This window comes from Rousettus aegyptiacus, unplaced genomic scaffold (assembly GCF_014176215.1).
Source record: "Rousettus aegyptiacus isolate mRouAeg1 unplaced genomic scaffold, mRouAeg1.p scaffold_m13_p_4, whole genome shotgun sequence".
NCBI lineage: Eukaryota > Metazoa > Chordata > Mammalia > Chiroptera > Pteropodidae > Rousettus > Rousettus aegyptiacus.
In genome coordinates this window covers 34,898,685-34,912,314 of record NW_023416307.1, presented here as the reverse complement: position 1 = coordinate 34,912,314, position 13,630 = coordinate 34,898,685, and the positions used below count along the sequence as shown (strand labels likewise).

General features: G+C 31.2%; 1 pseudogene; it reads right to left on the bottom strand.

The window, feature by feature from the left end:
* Positions 1-874: 874 nt before the first annotated feature.
* Positions 875-993, bottom strand: LOC118601975 (annotated as a pseudogene).
* Positions 994-13,630: the final 12,637 nt, after the last annotated feature.

Here is a 13,630-nt window from a genome sequence, read left to right as displayed (position 1 = left end):
TTTTTGTTTGAAGTATACTATGAATGCCGTTCTGCATGTTTTTTTCCCCACTTAAAAAAGCATTCTAGCAATTATTCTATGGAAGTATATAAAGACTATCCTCAATTCTTTTTATATATTAATTTTTTTATTTACAAACAAAGTTTAATTTTGCCAGTACATATTGATAAAATGTAGATAGTTTCATTTTTTAGTTATAAATAAAGCCATAATTCATAGTTCGTATATGTGTCATTATGCATTTTTTCTAAGTATCTGTAATAAATGGGTAGGTATAGAATGAATAAAAAATACATGCATATGCAATATTGATAAATATTCCCAAATTCATCTCCATAGGGGTTGTAACATTTGCATTTCAATTAGCAATGGTCATTTAAAGTGATTTGTGATGGTGTGTTTGGCTTTTTTTTTTTTTCATTATGAACTTTTAGCAAGATTTAATTTTTTCCTAAACTGCTATTGCCTGCTTTCCACCTTCAAAGTTCTAAGTATAAAGAAGTCTAGGATTGAACCCCAACTCCTTCCCAAGGATATAAAGCATAGAATTTCATTTTAGTTCATATGTAGACATGTGACTACCAAACAAACCCATCTTTCAAGTTGTATTAACCTTCAATACTTCTTGTTTTATTTATAACTCCATATTCTTTTGGGGGAGGTGGGTAGGGGAGTGAGGTCCATTACTTTCTAGAAAGTCTAGAAAGTTGTTAAAAAATATATATGTTGTAATTTATTCACAATCTAGATGTGCTTTGTAGAAGGACAATTGAAGGATATCTGCTCTGCCATAGTACCAGAAGTAGAAATTAATTTTTTTTTATTTGAGGCAACTCTTGGTTGATCAGCTTACAATTCCTATTTTTATTTTTTATGCCTAAAGCACCTGGTCTTCCTAGGTGGTTTCCCATCCAAGTACTAACCAGGCCTGACCCTGCTTACCTTCTGAGATCAGACAGGATTGGGCTTGTTCAGAGTGGCATGGCCGTAGACAGAAATTAAATTTTTAAAATGTACTTTTATTGCTCCTTTATTTGAAGTTTTAAGCTCTTTCTTATTTTCAATGTTTTGTTTATTCTTTTATATTGAGTAATCTTGACAGAGATTTGTGTGTGTGTTTTATACTGGCCATTTAAATGTTCCTAAATATATTTATTAATTCTACCCTTTCTAGTTCGCCTAGTTCTTGGCTTTATTAATGAATTTGATCCTTTATAATCCAGCCATATTTATAATATTTATAAACTTACATGAGTTGAATATTTATTTCTGTCATGTTTGATAAATAGACTGTTTAGAGATTATTATTTATTCTAATTTTAGGTTCGGCTATATCACATACATTATTTTATGTAATGCTTTTATTTAATTTAATTACCTAAATAAGTATTATTTACAAGAATTTTTAAAAGTTAATTTTTACATGTATGAGTTGCATGTTTCATATCTTTATGTTATTAATTTCCAGTTTTATTATATTTTGGCCGAAATATGTGACTTACCAGTTGATTGTGCAAATGTATTGAGTTTTTGGTTATGCGAAAGTAATATAAAAAATATTTAGAAATGATCCAGGGCTAATAAAAAATAAAAAGATTCTCTGTACTCTTTTTGTATAACTTAAAATTTGTATATATTAGACCAACCTTGCTTACTGTATCAGTGACCTCCATCCCTTTTCCATCCCTTTTTCGACCTGTATGGCTAGTTAATTAGTTACTGTAAAAGCTCTTCCAGGCCCGAGATCTAGTCAAGTGACCTATTCTCTTCTTGAAGACTAGGGAAGCCATTTGTCAGGGTAGAGCTTTTATTTACATATTTAAGAGATTTTTTTCCTCTTAGGTTCAGGTTCCACACTAGCTATATTATGGGGCCATTTTCAGCTTTACTCAGCACAAAGCCTTTTGAGACAAATTCTTTGCACATGGGATGCTTTCTATTAGAGACGGTCAGGTTGCTTTTGCAAAGCTCGATGCAGCTGCTTACATATGCTAGTGTGTTGTTCCAAGGAAAAGGCTTTTATCTTTTCTTTAGCCTGCCTTCAGCATCCAAACACACCCTGCCAAAAAGAAAATTCTGTGTTTAGAGCTTTTTGGCCAAACTGTGCTGTTTATATTCTATGGATAAAGCACAGGAAGGCCAGTTGTGAGTAGATGCTTTCTATTTGTCTCAGTCTGATCCTACCTGCACTAGATGTGGAAGAAATTACCAAAGTCTGTTTCTTTTAGATAATATCCTCCTTTATAAAAGTTTTTTCTCAACTTTTATATACCTTAGATCATTTAAGTCAGGATTTCGGAATCGTACTTGCCACTTCTTAAGATAATATGATATTTTTTATCAATCTTCTGAGTCATTTTTAAAAATCATTGAAAACGAGCTATTATTTGTAAGACTAGTTGATATTTTAAAATCTTCCCCTCATATTTAAAAACCTAAAAATTTATCAGCCTAAACATATAATTTGCTTAACATTGTAAAGATCATAGTAGCAAGAATAGTGTAGTGGACTGGGAGGTATAAACGATAGAAAAATGGGACCTACCTTATGATAATTTAGAATGAGAGGGTAAAGAAATTTGTCCCCAGCTTGTCTTTAATTACCCCTGCTTGTAGAGGTAAGTTGAGAACATTCAAATTAATTAGACTGTCAAATATCTAATACTCCACAGCTGCTGTAATTTTTTTCTTTGTCAGTTTGTTTAGATTTTTTGCTAATCAGAGTTCTTAATAGATATTCTAAGTCGATTAGCATTTTAAAATCAATGTCTTTTATTATATTTCTATTTTCTATTCTCATAGAACAATTGCTAATATAAAAGCAAGGTTGTGATACAGTCATTTCTGTTTCAGAAATCAGAGGACACAAAAGGGCAAAATTTATAAGGTATTTATGATACAGAGAGCTATAAAGATGCACAAAATTTCGATGATTATCTTAATCATCAAGTCAAAATTTATATATAAAAGCTATCAAGAAGTTCTTTCATATTTTAAACCAAATGGTTATAAATAGGTAGATAGATGATAGATAGACAGATAGATGATGATGATGATGATGATGATGATGATGATAATGATGATGATGAAGATAGATAGATAGATAGATAGATAGATAATAGATAGGTAGATAGATAGATAGATGATAGATGGATGGATGGATGAGCAGATAGATGGATGGAGGGATGGACAGACAGCAGGACAAAGCTCAGTGTGTGGAATATTGACCATAATAAATATTTCTTCATATCATGATTGAAAGTAGTGAACTATGGTAACATTTCCTTGTGTAATTTTTTATTATATACATATATGTCTGTGTGTGTGTGTGTGTGTGCGCGCGCGTGCACGCTTGTCTGTTTGTCTGTCTCCACACAATTTAATTGTTTGGTGCAACAGGGATATATCCAACTTGTTCAACTATACATATGGTTGTAAAAGGCATTGACGAAGGTTTTACTTAAAATTTTCTTTGTTTACTTAAAATTGTTCACATAACTTTATAGTCAAGGCTGATGACTTTTCCCCCTCTAACAGAGAGAGAGAGAGAGAAGCTTTATTACAGCATAATAACCATTTAAACAGAAGGTGAAAGATGATAGGAACTTGAACTAAAGGAGTTAGTCAGGTTTCTGAACCCTCCTACATGCTGAAAGTGAAACAGTGAAACATGCATAGTGAAAGAATGCTTTCTCTAGGTAGACTAGCCTGGATTGAATCACAGGTCTATCATATCCTTGCTGGAAATTCATTAAATCTCACATTGAATTTCCTCATATTTACATTAGAGGAATAACAAGATCTCCCTCCAATATCTGTTAGAATAGAATTACTGAAATGGGCAGGTAAGTAACTATTTTCAGAAATGTTCTTGATCCTGAATGGGCTCTCTGACTTATCTCATCCTGAGAATCCGCCTTATGCAAAAAGCCGTGGTGTTAGAAAGGCATAAGCAAGCACACAAAATTATCAATTTTATTTATATTTCAGATGAGATTCAAACATGAAATATTTGATAGACATTCTATTGGAGAACAATGATCTTTATATCATATAAGTCAAAAGGACTCAATTCATATAGCTGGGATGTACTTGATATAAGATGAGAAAGAACTGTATTATTTTACCCCATTTATTTCTCTTTTCTGTCTTCCCCCAGAAATGTGTCAAGTATAGATGGTTAGAAAAGCTGTTGCATTATCTGAGTCATACATGTCTGTCTCTTTTCTGAGCCACTTGAGAGGTCAACAGATGAATATGCATCAAAATACTCTGCCTCTCACATTTCGGCAATCTAATGTGAGCAGGAATATAAACATTTCTTTATATTACCATGACAATTAATATACTAGACTCAAATCCCACTAAACGGAACTGTGGGTGGGTTCCCTCTAAGTAGTAGGATGAAGTTTAGGCCTGCTATTTTTACCACATCAATTACAGTAGTCAGCAAAAAGAAACACTAAATTTTCTATAAAAAAATGTTATAGCTTTTTGACACACTATAGCCTCATATTCTATGAATAATAAACAAGTAAATCATTCATTTATGTATAGGTGCAAGTGGTCTTTTTTACGGCTATTGGCACGAATATATAAAGGTTTGGGAGCTTAAAAATCTGGTCTAATTCTCAAAAACAGAATTAAGAATAAAAAAAATAATCTGTTTCATATGCAAACTCATCAATTCTTTAATGGTATACCCAACATATCAGAAAGTACAGAGTCCTCATTAAAAAAAAAAAAAAGATAATCAGCGTGATTCCAACACTTTATGGTATAAGTGACAAGAATCTAATGTAAGAGTGGTTGAAAAAAAACAAATTTTGTAAGTTTGAACCAAGTCTATTTTTTTTTAAGTTGAACATTATCTAAATAATTATTTTTAAGTCCTTAGAGTTGGCTCTTCAGTCATTTTACAGATAATACAAATATAAAGATAAAAGTATGTTTAGAAATAAACATAACACAGCATTCACCTTTTATAATTATGGAAAGTAAAAAAAAATTAAAATCATACACAAAATTAAAACTCCAAAAACATTTTAAAAATTTGTGGATTCCTTTATAGTTCTAAAATTATGAATAAACTAAAAAGATAAAGATACCGTATCAGTAGAGTTATAACCTAAAGTTGACATAAAATCCTCAGAAGGAAAGAACTCTAACGTGAAAATTAACCAAAGAAAGTTGAAAACAAGCTAAAATCTTTTATAATCAAATTAATAAGTTAAGGATAAAATTGCTGCAAGCTGTGTCGTTATTGAACATCAGGACAGGCCACTCTCTCAAAAGAGTCTCTGCCACTTGCTAATACTCAATTCTGGACAACTATGTGCAGTCCTGCAACAAGGATAAAGCAGAACAGAACTCTGTATGCTTCAAAAAGTAAATTTAGATGACCTGAAAGTTCTCTTACATCTCCACATTCTACAGCAGACTTTAAAATGTTAAAAGATCTAAGCTTGTTTACATAGAATATGTATTCAAATACTATATGCTTAATTAGCCTTTTCATATTCTATCTATTGTATTTCTAATTGCACAATGTCCAATGTACTCACCAATAGGACCAAATATGACCAAACTGACATGTAGTACAAGCTTAGGTATTGTTGTTCAAATGATTAATTTTATTTACAAATTAGACCATTCCATTATAGAAAAGGAAAATCTGTTTTAAATATCAAAAGACACTAGACATAGGGAAATACACTTTGAATATTTGGGTAATATAACAATTCTATCATAATAAAGAAATAAAGACATATTTCATGGTTCCACTCACAAACGATTTGGAGATTTCAATGGAGAATATTCAACAAGTCACAAATATATTTTAATTATAAATTAGTGAGATAAAATTGGGCATAATATTTTTTAGTTTTTTTTTTCTTTTTTTTTACTCAGGTAATTTGAACATATGGACTTTTAAAAAAATCAGCTTAAATTCTAAAATTTTTGTATTAGACTAAATCTACGTGGTATGTCTAAATTAGATGTCCCTAAAAAATTCACCTAAACAATTGGATATACTAACTTGTATCCCTCTTTATTATCTCAAATGATTGCTTTTCTTAATCATTAAACTTCAAAATCAAATAATAAAATATTACTGACATTTATTTTACTTATTTGACTGTACATCAAAATGAACGAAACACTTAGCAATAAATGGACATTCAAATTTCCGCAAATGGTTTGAGTCATAAGGACTTCCATCTTCCTCTACTCGGGAAAATAAAACAATAATAAAAACGAAATGTAATGAAATGAAATGAAATGAAATAAAACAAAAAAGTAACTTGGGATTTTGAATATCCTGACCAAAAATGTGCAAAATTCTGCAGCCCTATTAAAACTCAATGATTCTGTGAATTTTTATAAAATCACATATATGACAAGGTTACTAACCCATATTTCCACAAAAACAGTCACTACCTAAGTTAAAGAACACTATTACAGTTTCATTTTATATTTTTATTTCTTATTTAAAAAATTACTGAGTGGGAAAAAATATATAAATCAAAGTCATCAAATATTTTTTCCGCTTTGCAGTTATAATTACTTTCTCAGTGTTTTCTAAAGACTCATTTCCTCAGTGACTTTTTATTTATCTCCTTCTTTCTCTGAGTTAATTCCTGGGACTCCTGGTTTAAACATGTGTATGCCAATGACTCAACTGTCTTTATTTCCAACCTTGATTTCTTTAAGAACTATGAACTCATTGATATAATATATAAATAATATAATATATCATAATATATAATGTTAATAACATTCCTTTTCTTAAACTATTCCACTTGCTTGATGAAAATCACACCCATCTCCTTTCTCAAAAGTTCTACACGATCTGAACTCTGCCATCCTTTTTTCTCTTTGATAAATAATCCCCCTAACCTTTAGATACATTTGCCTTTCTACTCTGTGTGGTAATAACACATATCAAACACATTCTAACTTAATGGCTCTTTCAGTAACTTTTCATTTTGTCTGTCATGATTCTCTCCCAGTCTTTGCAAGGCTATTTTCTCCTAGTCATTCAGAATCCAGCTTAAATGTCACCACCTCAAAGAGATCATCCTATACTGTAAGACATGATCTTGGTTTAAGACTCTGCTTAGCTTTTATGCCTTTCTGATATCATCTTATGTGAATTCATTTTTTTGTGTGGGAGGGGGAAGGGGGAGGTTCAGGGAGTAGACACATTTACTGTTTTACTTTGTCTTTTTCAGAGTACCTCCAAGACTAACGGGACCAGAGTCCTAATAAATATTCACCAATTGATTAGTGACTATTATTAACAATTATATTTCGAGTTCTAATTCCAAAGAACAGGATTTCTTTTTTCAGTTGATTTGTTGCATACTTAGCTTTTAACCTATTTATTCTTTATCCATTCATTTGTTTAACAGATGTTTGTTGAGGGTCTGTCCTTTGCAATGCATATGACAAGTCATTCTAAATGTTCAAGTTACTATTTGAACATGAGGCTTTGAGATTAAAAGCCAAATACACACAAATGAAATTATTTTTGCTGCTAGTTTGTCCTCTCTTTTTAAATGCTACATTGCCTTTATGGAAAACTTATTTTAAGGTCATCCCCAACCAGCTCTATTCACATAGGAGATGTCAGTTACATTCGTTACAATTTTCTTTTAAAAACATGACAAGCATCACATAATATTAAAATTATGTATTTAGTCATGGAATTAAAACAATGTTGGTGAGCATGTTTGCTTTTTTTTTGAGTAAATATGAATTTTTTTTCAATTGGTATCTCCACAGTTTGTGACCAGTGACTTTTTTGATGTGTATATTTCTGTTAAAGATCTTGTTTGTTTCAGTTATTCTGTAGTTCAATTCTTTAGTTCATTGACATTAAGTGTTTAGAATATTTCAGAATGTATTGGCACTATTTGACAAAATAGTTTAAGTAGATTTGTCCTAGAAATTCTGGTCTCGAGACAAATAAGTTCTCTACCAAGTGACAATCAATGGGTTGGGGAATTTCTTTCAGCATTTGTAACATCATAAAAAAGCTTAGACAAACAAAATTGAAATTATATTCTTGGGGAAAATGAGATGTGGAAACAATTTAAAAATGTTAATATTACATGCACCACAGAAAATAAACATATCTAGAAAAAGTTATGATGAGATAAATATCTATTTGCCACTTCAACTAACTTATGGCAGCCTACTTATTTAGAATACTAGACCATTTTTTAAATAGCATCTACCTTTTTATGGAAACTTACCCACTTTTCAGTTATAATACTTTGAAGAAAGCAAAAATTTATGATAGTAAATGTTGCATAAAGCCAAATGAAACACGAATAGTAAAAATACATATGATTGCAGGTAAAATAAATTCTAATTAAAAAAACTAAATAAAATCCTGAACTTTGTTACTAGTCATTCAGGAAGTGCCTATACAACACCCCAACAAATCAACCAATTATTATAAAATAATAAAAGAACTTTATTTCCATTTGCCTATGTTGCCGTCTTTTATTAACTGAATTGACTCTTTAGTCTGAATCAATTTTTTTCTTTTGATGTTGTGTAGAAACATCTTTAATGTTGGATATGGGCATTCAATGGCAAAAACAAACAACAAAACTGAGAAGAAAAATGACTGCAGCACAGATTTTAAGAAACATATTTTCCTGCTCACTGATCTCCTTTTATCTTCTGCCCATATGTTTCTGTGTTGCAGTTTTATCTCTTCCACACTTATGGAATGCTTTGGCAGGGAACATGAATTCTGATGAGACAGTCTTGGTGATATTCCAAAAGTTTTTAAGAAGTTCAGATACCAGACACAGGACCTGCATTGCTATGTGTTGCAAGGATTTAACTTCCACTTGTCAACAGACTCTGGTGTATTTGTTTATTTGTTTGATACATATGATTTTATGATGTGTGTTTGTAATGCTTAGTGACTCAATTGTGTTATTACTTTCTGGCAAACTGGACTAAACCATGAGTTCATTTTTCAATATTTGGCTAAGTGAAGTATTTCTCAATGCATGAGAAATGTGTGTCATAGTAATATATGCAAGGAGTATATTTCAAGTATCTATAGTGTCAGATAAAGACAGCCATGCAAGTCAAGTTATGTAATACCAGCAACAGTGATAGTACCATTTGACATTAACCTCTGAAGGGCCACGGGAGGGAAATTTTTTCATTTATTCTCAAAGCATAATGCCTTTGTTATCTGTCATGTCAGAATGTAGATATTTGTATCTATAGGTATATTTCTTCTTAGACAATCCTGGATAATGAAAGACTGTTACTATCATTCCCTTCTCTCACTCTTTCTTAAACTCTCTCTCTCTCACCATCCTTGTCATCTCTGTTTTACTTACTTCACTCTCATTCTTCCTTAGCCTAGAGTTGTTTTGGAAGAAATGATGAGAGAAGAGTTTGAAGAAGTGCTATTTATTTCAACAAACATTTACTAAGTACTTATTAAGTGCCAATCACTAAACGTTTTTATTCACCTATTCATATTAACCATGATAAAAATATGAATAACAGGGGCAGACATTTCTTATAATATCTCACTACTTATATCACTGTTGTGGTCTTCTGTATGAAGCTAACTTACATTTCATGAAGCAAAACAAATATATTAAATATGTAAGATCTTCCTCAATGTTACAGTTTTGCCCATGCAGGCACCTCATTAGTCTTTTGTTCTTTTGCTATTTGAGAGTTGCAAATACATTAGAAAATTTATCTAATTAATAAAGAACCTGAGCATTTATCTTGTTTATGTGTGGTGAACCACCAGATGATTGTCAAAGAGGAGAAGTAAAGATGAGAGACCTATTGGCCAATTCCTTGAATTTTTTTTTTAAATTCTAACATTTCATTTATAATTGTTGCCTTTTGATAGTTTAATAAGGCCCAAAGAAAAACTCTAGCTTTAGAAAATGAAATGCTAGCAACCATGGCTACTTTAGACATTGAATAATATTATTTTTCACTCAATTTATTAAATAGTCTCATTAGTTTAAAAGGTTATACAATATAGAAACAGAGAGGAACAGAAAGTATATATATATATTGACTATTTATTGGTCAGATATTATTAAAAACATTTGATATTTTATAATTATTACTAAGTATAGATATTACTAAAATAGCATTATGAGTATAAAATTTGAACAATACAAAATTGACATATTTGTACATAAGAAGTTATGTTCATGACTCCAAAATGATCACATAAGACTTAAGGTTAAATTTCTTAGATGTTGTTATCAAACATCCACATACCCATATTTAGCCATATATTGAATTTTTAGTTCCTTGTCACAAATAAATCACAGTTGTGGGGGCTAAAAAACACTACCTTTCCTCTTATCTTCTAAATTCTTCTAGCTGGGCTAATAATTGAATTAATAAAGACAGATTAACAGGAGAAAATCAGAATTTTAATACATGTGTATGGGGAATTCACATAGACATGAAAATTCCAAAGACAGTGAGGCAACACTGGGTGTAAAAGACATTTTGGATGAAGGGGCCTGGGGTATTAGATTTCAGATGTGAGAATGGGTAATTTACAATTACTTGAGGAAGAGCCTAACATACATGGCAGGAACATTCTTGGCTGGGCAGCTCAGAAAATAGGGGACACGGCATATCCAGCTAACAAATGCCAGCCTGATGTCCTCTTTATCACACTTAATTCATATTAGGCTGAAGCAGCATTCTAAGATTTCTTTCCTGAAGCAGTTTTCTCTGCCTGAATCTCTAGAGCAGAAAAGGGGAAAGTTTCTTTCTGAGTCTTTTTTTTTTTTTTTAATAAAAGGCTTAAAATCCATATGCCAAAAAGATGCTTTAGTGTGGCAAAATTTTGTTTCCCTTCACAATATTTTAATAGACTTGAAACACATTGCTGTATTTATGTAATAAGAAATACTTTTTGTGGTGCCAATGAACTTGTAGAAAATGTCAAAGTAGTTAATGCTAAGCTCCAAACAATAGTAGTAGGGAGAAAATACAGACAAGTAAAAAGATTATTAGAGTAAGATACAATAAATGTAATAATTTCAGAAAATACAAAGCCAAGAGGAGAACACAGCGTTATATGAGCATATTGGAGGAACATGTAATCTATGCTCCAAGAATCAATGAAAACATCTGACTTCTAAGATGATAAAAGATAAATGAACAAGATTTAGTGACAGAAAAAGAAGCACACATGACAAGAGGAGACAGCACGTGTACCCAGAGAAGAAAGTGTCATGTTCAAAGTTAAAAAAAAAAAAATTAGTATTGCTGGAGTATACTGAGAATTGGCCAAGATGAGGCTAGATAATTAAGAATCAGGTCATAAAGAACATTTGAAGCTACTTTGATGTTTGCAACTTTATATAAAAATATTAGGAGTCATTGAAGTCTTTTCAGAAGCAGTGAAATAGTACACATAACTTAAATTTGTAGGGCTTAATTACTTAATTGTCTACTTCACTAAATTATGGAAAAAGGTGGTATCTAAAAATGAACATTAAGAATTTTCAAAGTTTTATAAGAAAACTAAAAAGCACGTAATTTTAAAAATTTCTCCCAAACCATGTTTTAATATCACCATCTTTACTGTGCTTCCTATAATTTTCCAGAAGAGCTTTAATCTAAACTTTTCATAATAAATATATATATTTATATGCATATTTATATTTGTATGTATTAATATGTATATTCATATAATATGTTGCAAGCCTCGGTGCAGTAGCAGAATAGCAAAGAGAAGGAAAGCAGAAAGTCAACATTCCTACTTTAAATTCTCTTTCAAGAAACTCCTTGAAATAATTTGAAAATCATTATGTTTGATTTCCTTAACCTCTCTCTAAGTCGAGCAGGTAGATAATTTATTGTATTTATGGGTTTGTGCCTACTTACAAAGTTCTAAAAACTAGAATATCTAATAGAATATAATAATTTCTGTACTTAACCTGATGATTGTTCTGTACAGGCAGTGCAATGCAAGTAGAAAACTTCAAAATCTAGACAGATATGGGAAAATTGAAGTTACCAGTACTCCTGAGGCCATCTAGAGAGCACCAGTGACATAAAGCTTTGATTTTAATGTTTCCATAGACCCTACACAAGTTGAGGATTCTGAGCAGAGATACTAAAATCAACCAATCAACCAAGCAACCAGTCTTCTGGAAGGCAATCCCTTAGTAAAAGGATAAAATAGGAAAAGACTTTTCCTAAAGTTGAATTCATAAGCAAGATTTAACCTGTTCCTTTTGACAAGTCTTTCCTCACATAAGTTTGTGGTCTAAATTTATACCACTCAAGTCTTCTGGAAACTCTTCTGCTGAGAATATATCTTTAGTTGAAAATTCCTATATTTTTAGTGCCCTCAAGCACTTGGGAAAAACAAACATATATCATCCCTAAGAATTCCTTGGATAATGATTTTTTAAATCAGAAAATATATGGGGTATTATTAAAAACAAGGATGGAGGATGAAGAAAAGAAACAAAAGATAGAATGAGGTATACAAATACTTAAAATATTTAAAATACTATAATTATTAGATACAGTAAATAAATGTCTCAGTATAAACAGAATTGGAAGTGGACATCACTAGAGAGATTAAGAAACAGACTATAAACTATGACTAGGCAAATCAACTGAAACTACCAGTCTTGCCTACAGGGGAAGCCAATCATGGAGCTACACTGTAGTGGCAGCAGTGCAGGCACTTAAAACCCTGGGAGGAAAATGTCTTTCTGGACAGAAGATAGGAAAAAAGAGACCCTATGAAACACTGTGTATGAAACTCTCACTTTTTTTTTTTATTTTTATTTTTGGTGCTTGCCCAGAGGGTGTTCCCAGTCACATGGTACTGTACTAGAGGTCAGATGACTAAAATTCAATTGAAATCTATTTTTTTCAAGTCAGGGAAAGTAGTCTCCGGGAGTCAAAGAGTGTGTGCAAAGTAGATCCTCTAATGCATTGCATGATCCAAAACAAGATTATCTTACCCATGAGCTATGCATATATGAGAACACAGGCAGCCTAGTTAACGCTTTGAAACATTCTGACAGTAGAACCACTGCCCAAACAGCTGAGACAGAACTCTCAATATACACCTAACCAGGTAGATTGTCTGCTAATACAAAAAACATCATTATTAGAAGATTTTAACAGGACCCAGAGTCTTTACAATATACTAAAATTGTTTTAGATACAACCCACGATTCAATAACATACAAAGAACCAGAAAAATTTTTAAGGGAAAAGATTATCGACTGATGCCAATGCTGAGATGTTTCAGATATTGGAAATACCAGACAAAAAGTTTAGAGGAACTATTGTAACCATGGTATATGAGGTAAAACATACACCTTTAAAAGGAAAAATAAAATAGAAATTCTCAGGAGAGAAATAGAAACTAAAAAAAGAAAAAAAAAGATATGTAATAAAATATCTGTAATACCTTGATCTGCCAACTATTAAAACATTGTACAGGAAAATTAAAAAGACCTAAATAGAGACATGTTATATTTGTGGTTTAGAAGATTCAAAATTATTGACATCAATTTTCCCAAAATTGAAAATTTAAATGTTCTATAATAGCCAATATAATTTCTAA